Source organism: Triticum aestivum, chromosome 7B (assembly GCF_018294505.1).
Source record: "Triticum aestivum cultivar Chinese Spring chromosome 7B, IWGSC CS RefSeq v2.1, whole genome shotgun sequence".
In the NCBI taxonomy this organism is placed as follows: domain Eukaryota; kingdom Viridiplantae; phylum Streptophyta; class Magnoliopsida; order Poales; family Poaceae; genus Triticum; species Triticum aestivum.
The window spans coordinates 213,131,677-213,141,713 of record NC_057813.1 but is presented as its reverse complement, the minus strand read 5'-3'; positions in this window follow the sequence as shown (position 1 = coordinate 213,141,713).

Sequence of the window (10,037 nt, the reverse complement as noted above, 5' to 3'; positions counted from 1 at the left end):
CACCAGTATTTTTTTATATTTTCCAAAAGTTAGGATTTTTCAGTCATTCCGAGAACTTTGTTTTCTGCACAATAAACAACACCATGGCAGTTCTACTGAAAACAGCGTCAGTCCGAGTTAGTTTCATTCAAATCATGCAAGTTAGAGTCCAAAACAAGGGCAAAAGTGTTTGGAAAAGTAGATACGTTAGAGACGTATCAACTCCCCCAAGCTTAAACCTTTGCTTGTCCTCAAGCAATTCAGTTGATAAACTGAAAGTGATAAAGAAACTTTTACAAACTCTATTTGCTCTTGTTGTTGTAAATATGTAAAGCCAGCATTCAAGTTTTCAGCAAAGATTATGAACTAACCATATTCACAATAACACTTAGGTCTCATGTTTACTCATAACAATGACATAATCAGCTAGCGAGCAATAATAATAAAACTCGGATGACAACACTTTCTCAAAACAATCATAATATGATATAACAGGATGGTATCTCACTAGCCCTTTCTGAGACCGCAAAACATAAATGCAGAGCACCTTTAAAGATCAAGGACTGACTAAACATTGTAATTCATGGTAAAAGAGATCCAGTCAAGTCATACCCAATATAGACTAATAGTAATGAATGCAAATGACAGTGTGCTCTCCAGCGGGTGCTTTTTAATAAGAAGGTGATGACTCAACATAAAAGTAAATAGATAGGCCCTTCACAGAGGGAAGCAGGGATTTGTAGAGGTGCCAGAGCTCGATTTTAAAATAGAGATGAATAACATTTTGAGCGGCATATTTTCATTGTCAACGCAACAACTATGAGATGGAGATATCTTCCATACTACATACATTATAGGCGGTTCCCAAATAGAATGGTAAAAGTTTATACTCACCCACCACGAACAAGCATCAATCCATGGCTTGCTCGAAACAACGAGTGCCTCCAACTAACAACAACCCTGGGGGAGTTTTGTTTAATTATTTTGATTTGCTTTGATCTTTTGATCATGGGACTGGGCATCTCGGTTACCGGCCATTTTCTTGTGAATGAGGAGCGGAGTCCACTCCTCTTGAGAATAACACACCTAGCATGGAAGATACAGACAACCCTAGTTGAAACATCAGCTGCTCGAGCATAAAAACAGAATTTCGTTTGAAGGTTTGGAGTTTGACACATACAAATTTACTTGGAACGACAGGTAGATACCGCGGGAAGGTATGGTGGACTCATATGGAGTAACTTTGGGATTTATGGAGTTTGGATGCACAAGCAGTATTCCCGCTTAGTACAAGTGAAGGCTAGAAAAAGACTGGGAAGCGACCAACTGAGAGAGCGACAACAGTCATGAACATGCATTAAAATTAATTTACACCGAGTACAAGCATGAGTAGGATATAATCCACCATGAACATAAATATCGTGAAGGCTATGTTGATTTATTTCTACTACATGCGTGAACATGTGCCAAGTCGAGTCACTCAATTCATTCAAAAGAGGATACCATCCCATCATACCACATCATAATCATTTTAATAACATGTTGGCACACAAGGTAAACCATTATAACTCATAGCTAATTAAGCATGTCACAAGCAACTATAATCTCTAAATGTCATTGCAAATATGTTTACTTCATAATAAGCTAAATCAGGAACGATGAACTCATCATATTTACAAAAACAAGAGAGGTCGAGTTCATACCAGCTTTTCTCATCTCAATGAGTCCATCATATATCGTCATTATTGCCTTTCACTTGCACGACCGAACGATGTGTATAATAATAATAGTGCACGTGCATTGGACTAAGCTGGAATCTGCAAGCATTCAACTCAAGAGAGAAGAAAGATAATATGGGATCTAAGTTAAATCAACAATCATGCATATGAGAGCCACTAAACATTTTCAATATGGTCTTCTACTCTCGACCCCCAAAGAAAAGAAAAGAAATAAAACTATTTACACGGGAAAGCTCCCAATAGGTAAAAGAAGAATGAGAAATCTTTTTGGGTTTTCATTTTAATTACTACTATAAGCATGGAAATTAAACTAACTATTTTTTTTGGTTTTTTTCTTAAGGTTTATCAAACACACGGGAAGAAAGCTTAGAAAAAGAAATTAAACTATCATGGATAATATAATGAAAGAGTATGAGCACCGACGACTAGAATAGTGTGTGAACATGAATGTAAAGTCGATGAGAAATACGTACTCCCCCAAGCTAAGGCTTTTGGCCTAAGTTGGTCTAATGCCAAGGATAGCCTGGCTGATATCCGAAGTTATAACTGGGGTCGTACTGAGATGTAGCAGCAAATGCATCCTGAGCTGCGGCATGTTGGCGAGCCGCCTCCGCTCTCCCCTCGTGTTCATCTGCCTCCTCCCTGGTAACAACATATCTTCATTTAGCCTAGTAATCAAAAAGGGAAGGAGCAGGGAGAGTAACATGGACAGAGCTACGTCTGTCAAAGATTAGTCGATACTGGAGGTATTGTTCATTCCTCAAAAGAAAACGATGTTTGACCATCGCATCATAATCTAAATAAGCAGGAATCATCAACATATCCTCCTCTCGTGGGGCTATACTGATGACCCACAAGTGTAGGGGATCTATCTTAGTCCTTTCGATTAGTAAGAGTGTCGAACCCAACGAGGAGCAGAAGGAAATGATAAGCGGTTTTCAGTAAGGTTTTCTCTGCAAGCACTGAAATTGTAGGTAATAGATAGTTTTGTGATAAGATAAATTGTAACGAGTAACAAGCAATGGAAGTAAATAAAGTGCAGCAAGGTGGACCAATCCTTTATGTAGCAAAGGATAAGCCTGGACAATTTCTTATAATGAGAAAGGAGCTCCCGAAGACACATGGGAATTATCGTCAAGCTAGTTTTCATCACGTTCATATGATTCACGTTCGGTACTTTGATAATTTGATATGTGGGTGGACCGGTGCTTGGGTACTACCCTTACTTGGACAAGCATCCCACTTATGATTAACCCCTATTGCAAGCATCCGCAACTACAAAAGAAGTATTAAGGTAAACCTAACCACATCATTAAACATATGGATCCAAATCAGCCCCTAACAAAGCAACGCATAAACTAGGGTTTAAGCTTCTATCACTCTAGCAACCCATCATCTACTTATTACTTCCCAATGCCTTCCTCTAGGCCCAAATAGTGGTGAAGTGTCATGTAGTTGACGTTCACATAACACCACTAGAGGAAAAGACAACATACATCTTATCAAAATATCGAATGAATACCAAATTCACATGACTACTAATAGCAAGACTTCACCCATGTCCTCAGGAACAAATGTAACTACTCACAAAGCATATTCATGTTCATAATCAGAGGGGTAATAATATGCATAAAGGATCTGAACATATGATCTTCCACCAAGTAAACCAATTAGCATCAACTACAAGGAGTAATCAACACTACTAGCAACCCACAGGTACCAATTTGTGGTTTGGATACAAGATTGGATACAAGAGATGAACTAGGGTTTTGAGAGGAGATGGTGCTGGTGAAGATGTTGATGGAGATTGACCCCCTCCCGATGAGAGGATCGTTGGTGATGATTTCCCCCTCCTGGAGGGAAGTTTCCCCGGCAGAACAGCTCTGCCAGAGCTCTAGATTGGTTCCGCCAAGGTTCCGCCTCGTGGCGGCGGAGTTTTGTCTCGTAAGATTGCCCATGATTTGTTCCAGGGTAAAATCCCTCATATAACATAAGATGGACACCGGGGGGCCACCAGGGGGGCCAGGAGGGTGGGCGCGCCCCCACCCTCCTGGCCAGGGTGTGGGCTCCCTGATGTATTTCTTTCACTCAATAATTCTTATTAAATCCAAAAACATGTTTCGTGGAGTTTCAGGACTTTTGGAGCAGTGCAGAATAGGTTTCCAACGTTTGCTCCTTTTCCAGCCAGAATTCCAGCTGCCGGCATTCCCCTCTTCATGGTAAACCTTGTAAAATAAGGGAGAATAGCCATAAGTATTGAGATATAATGTGTAATAACAGCCCATAATGCAATAAATATTGATCTAAAAGCATCATGCAAAATGGACGTATCAACTCCCCCAAGCTTAGACCTCGCTTGTCCTCAAGCGGAAGCCGAAGTCGAAAAATATGTCCACATGTTTAGAGATAGAGGTGTCGATAAAAATAAAATACGGACATGGGGGCATCATGATCATTCTTATAACAGCAACATATATAGATTTTATCATATGATTTCTTATACCCAAGTAACAATAAATTCACAATGTCAAGTATGGTTCAAAAACTTCATTGAGAACTAACAAACTATAATCTCAGTCATTGAAGCAATTGCAATTTATCACAACATCAGGAAGAGTCAACAATAGGGCCTTTCAACAAATCCGCATACTCAACTACCTTGTAGTCTTCTACAATCGCTAACACTCACGCAATACTTGTGGTTATGGAGTTTCAGCCGGACACTGAGAAAGATAGGGGCTTATTGTGTTGCCTCCCAACGTATTCACCTTTAGGTGATGTCAACAATAATAGCCCATACTAACTTACATCCAATTGGATATATATATCATGATCTTTCAAACACGAGGAGCTTGCCAAAGGATAAAATGAGAAGGGAAAGGTGAAGATCACCTTGACTCAAGCATAAAGTAAAAACATAAAGTAAAAGATAGGCCCTTCGCAGAGGGAAGCAGAGGTTGTCATGTGTGTTTAGGGTTGGATGCAAAAAATCTTAATGCAAAAGAACGTCACTTTATATTGCCCCTTGTATGTGGACCTTTATTATGCAGTCTGTCGCTTTTATTGCTTCCACAACAAGATCGTACAAAACTTATTTTCTGCACTAATAAGTCATACATATTTAGATAGAAATTTTTATTGCCTACAACATGACAACTTACTTGAAGGATCTTAATCAATCCATAGGTAGGTATAGTGGACTCTCATGGCAAAACTGGGTTTAAGGATATTTGGAAGCACAAGTAGTATCTCTACTTGGTGCAAGGAATTTGGCTAGCATGAGGGGGAAAGGCAAGCACAACATGTTTGGAAGGTCAATGACAATATACTTTAACTGAGATGTGAGAAAACATAAACCATTACGTTGTCTTCCTTGTCCAACATCAACTCTTTTAGCATGTCATACTTAATGAGTGCTCCCAATCATAAAAGATGTTCAAGATAATATATTTAAATGTGAACCTCTCTTTCCTTATCACTTCCTATTAATTGCAACGATGACCAAAACTATGTTTATCAACTCTCAATAACTTTTATGCCTCATACTTTCTATGTGTGAAGTCATTACTAACCATAAGATCAATATGAACTCTTTTATTCTTTTTACTCTCTCAAGATCATAGCAAGATAGCAAAGCCCTTAACTCAACACTAATCTTTATTATGGATAGCTCACGGACTCGAATACATAGAGATCACAAAGCAAAACTCAAACTACTTGATATCAAAACTTAAATCTACTAAATCAAGATACTACTAAAAGGATCAAACTAAATAAAAAGGTAAAGATAGGAGTGTGATGGTGATATGATACCGGGGCACCTCCCCCAAGCTTGGAAGTTGCCAAGGGGAGTGCCCACACCCATGTGATTATGTCCTCGGAGGTGGTGAAGTAGGAGTTGTTGATGTTGTAGGCTTGTCGTCCATCTTCCAAGGCATAGGCTCACCATCATAGAAGGATGATCGAGTCTCCGGGATCCTTAAATCTGCGGCCAAACTCATCTCTTGAATCTATATTCATACTCACAGTTCATAGATGTGGGCTTGGAGCTGCTCGATTTTCTCTTGAAGCTTGAAGATGGTCTCCCCAATGACTTTGGCATCCAGCTTGTGGTTGTTGGTGAACTCCGTGATCATCATTTGGTTGGCGTTGAGTCCACGCTCCACCATCCCTTGGCACTTGAAAACTTGCTGCTCCACGGCTTCGAGCTTTGTCTCCACGCTTCCGGTACGCCTTGGTCCCTCCACATTGTGGATGTGCAGCACCCCCTCACGCATCTCAATGGTTTGAGGGTGTTGCAGCACTTCCATGAGATAGTGGTTGATAACCCTCTCGAAAAACTTGTCCTTGGGAGCGCTTGGAGACGACATGATGCTCTAAATCTGAAACAAAAACAGCTTGAAACGAAAACAAAGGATATTTGCGTGATACGGTGGTCAAAACCTTTGGGAGTATATATAATGAATTTTTACTGACCAAAATATGTAACATGCAAGAAAATGAAGTCCGGAAGGCACACGAGGTGTCCACGAGACAGGGGGGCGCGCCCAGTAAGAGTGGGCGCGCCCTCCACTCTCGTGGGGGCCTCGTGTCCCTCTCGGACTACTTCTTTCTTCCTAAAATTCTTAAATATTCCAAAACTGATAAAAATTGCTATTGGAGTTGTTTTGGAGTCGGTTTACTTACATACTTATTCCCTTGGAGTCTGGAACGTTCTGGAAATTGTCCCTTATGAATTCCTCCAGGGTTACGATTTCAATAATATTAGTTTCAACATTAATAGGATTACCTGAAATATAATGTTTAATTCTTTGACCGTTTACCACCCTCGGACTTGTGCCTTCGAAGTTGTTGATTTTTATGGCACCAGAATGATAGACCTCCACAATAACGTAAGGACCTTCCCATTTAGAGAGAAGTTTTCCTACAAAAAATCTCAAACGAGAGTTGAATAATAACACATAATCTCCTACGTTAAACTCACGCTTTTGTATCCTTTTGTCATGCTAGCGTTTGACTTTTTCTTTGAATAGCTTGGCATTCTCATAGGCTTGGGTTCTCCATTCATCAAGTGAGCTAATATCAAACAACCTCTTCTCACCAGCAAGTTTGAAGTCATAGTTGAGCTCTTTAATAGCCCAATATGCTTTATGTTCAAGTTCTAGAGGTAAATGACAAGCTTTTCCATAAACCATCTTATAAGGAAACATACCCATAGGATTTTTGTATGCAGTTCTATAGGCCCATAACGCATCATCAAGTTTTTTGGAGCAATTCTTTCTAGATCTATTGACAGTCTTTTGCAAAATTAATTTGAGCTCTCTATTGCTCAACTCTACTTGACCACTAGACTGCGGATGATAAGGAGATGCGATTCTATGATTAACATCATACTTAGCAAGCATCTTATGGAAGACTCCAAACTTCGGAAAAATAACTTATTTAAGCATTTTAATAGAGGTGTTATGATCAGCACTACTAGTTGGAATAGCTTCTACCCACTTAGTAATGTAATCAACGACAACTAAAATATGTGTATAACCATTAGAGGCAGGAAAAGGTTCCATATAATCAAAGCCCCAAACATCAAATGGTTCAATAACAAGAGAGTAATTCATAGGCATTTCTTGATGCCTACTAATATTACCAATTCTTTGACATTCATCACAGGATAAGACAAACCTACAAGCATCTTTGAAGAGAGTAGGCCAATAAAAACTAGATTGCAGTACCTTGTGTGCAGTTCTATATCCAGCGTGGTGTCCTCCATATGATTCAGAGTGGCACTTGCGTAGGATCTGTTCCTGTTCATGCTCAGGCACACAACGTCTAATAACACCATCTACTCCTTCTTTATAAAGGTGTGGGTCATCCCAGAAGTAATGTCTTAAATCGTAAAAGAACTTTTTCTTTTGCTGGTATGTGAAACTAGGAGGTATAAATTTAGCAACAATGTAATTAGCATAATCAGCATACCAGGGAGCAGTATGAGAAGCATTAATGACCGCTAATTGTTCATCAGGAAAGCTATCATCAATAGGCAGTGGGTCATCAAGAACATTCTCTAACCTAGATAAGTTGTCTGCAACGGGGTTCTCAGCTCCCTTTCTATCAATAATATGAAAATCAAATTCTTGGAGCAGGAGAACCCATCTAATGAGTCTAGGCTTAGCGTCTTTATTTTCCATAAGATATTTAATAGCAGCATGATCAGTGTGAATAGTAACTTTGGAATCAACAATATAAGGTCTAAACTTATCACATGCAAACACAACTACTAAGAATTCTTTTTCAGTAGTAGCATAATTTCCTTGGGCAGTATCAAGAGTCTTACTAGCATACTGGATAACATTCAATTTCTTATCAACTCTTTGCCCTAGAACAGCACCTACAGCATAATCACTAGCATCACACATAATTTCAAAAGGTAAATTCCAATCAGGTGGTTGAACAATAAGTGTAGTGATCAAAGCTTTCTTAAGTATTTCAAATGCTTCTACACAATCATCATCAAAGACAAAAGGAATATCTTTTTGCAATAAATTAGTCAGAGGCCTAGAGATCTTAGAGAAGTCCTTAATGAACCTCCTATAAAAACCGGCATGACCAAGGAAACTTCTTATACCTTTTATGTCCTTGGGACATGGCATCTTTTCAATAGCATCAACTTTGGCTTTGTCAACTTCAATACCTCTCTCAGAAATCTTATGCCCCAAGACAATGCCTTCATCAACCATAAAGTGATACTTTTCCCAATTCAGGATGAGACTAGTGTCTTTGCATCTCTGCAAAACTCGATCAAGGTTGCTCAAACAATCATCAAAAGAGGATCCATAAACGGAGAAATCATCCATGAATACCTCACAAATCTTTTCACAAAAATCAGAGAATATAGCCATCATGCATCTTTGAAAGGTAGCAGGTGCATTACATAAACCAAAAGGCATACGTCTATAAGAAAAAGTACCGAAAGGGCAAGTAAAAGTAGTTTTTGATTGATCCCCCGCTGACACAGGTATTTGAGAGAAACCAGAATAACCATCTAGAAAGCAGAAATGTGTGTGTTTGGATAATCTCTCTAGCATTCATCAATAAAAGGTAAACGGTAAGGATCTTTCTTAGTAGCTTTATTTAATTTACGGAAATCAATTACCATCCTATACCCTGTAATAATTCTTTGCGGGATCAATTCATCTTTATCATTAGGAACGACAGTAATACCTTCCTTTTCAGGAACACAATGGACAGGACTTACCCATTCACTATCAGCAAAGGGATAAATTATACCTGCCTCAAGGAGCTTTAGTATCTCCTTTCTTACCACTTCTTTCATCTTGGGATTCAATCGTCATTGAGGATCTCTGACTGGTTTGGCACCTTCCTCCAATTTAATTTTGTGTTGGTATAAGGTGGGACTAATGCCCTTAAGATCATCCAGAGTGTATACAATAGCAGCGCAGTGCTTCTTCAGAGTTTTCAATAATCTTTCTTCTTCTTGCTCTGAAAGGTTAGCGCTAATAATAACAAGATATATTTTCTTTTCATCAAGATAAGCATACTTAAGATTATCAGGTAATGGTTTGGGTTCGAACACGGGGTCGCCCTTGGGTGGAGGGGGATCCCCAAGAATTTCAATGGGAAGGTTATGTTTCAGCAAAGGTTCCTGTTTAAGGAACACTTCATCTATTTCCCTTCTTTCCTTCATAAACATATCATTTTAATCGTCTAGCAAATATTGTTCTAACGGATCAGTAGGAGGCACGGCAATAGAAGCAAGACCAATAATCTCATCCTTACTAGGTGATTCTCTATCACGGGGTTATCTATGAAATTTAGCAAAATTAAATTCATGTTTCATATCCCCCAAGCCAATTTCAACAATATCCTTTTCACAGTCAATATTAGCTTTAACAGTATTCAAGAAGGGTCTACCAAAAATAATGGGACAAAAGTCATCTTGTGGGGAACCAAGAACAAGAAAATCAGCAGGATATTTAACCTTCCCACACAAGACTTCAACATCTCTAACAATCCCAAATGGCTTAATGGTATCCCTATTAGCAAGCTTAATAGTAACATCAATGTCTTCTAATTCAGCGGGTGCAATTTCGTGCATAATTTCTTTATATAAATCATAGGGTATTGCACTAGCACTAGCACCCATATCACATAAGCCATGATAACAATGATCTCCTATTTTAACAGAAAAAACAGGCATGCCTACGACAGGTCTATGTATCTTAGTATCTGGTCTAGCAATATTAGCCGTCTCACCACATAAATAAACAACATGCCCATCTAAATCATCGTCCAGGAGAT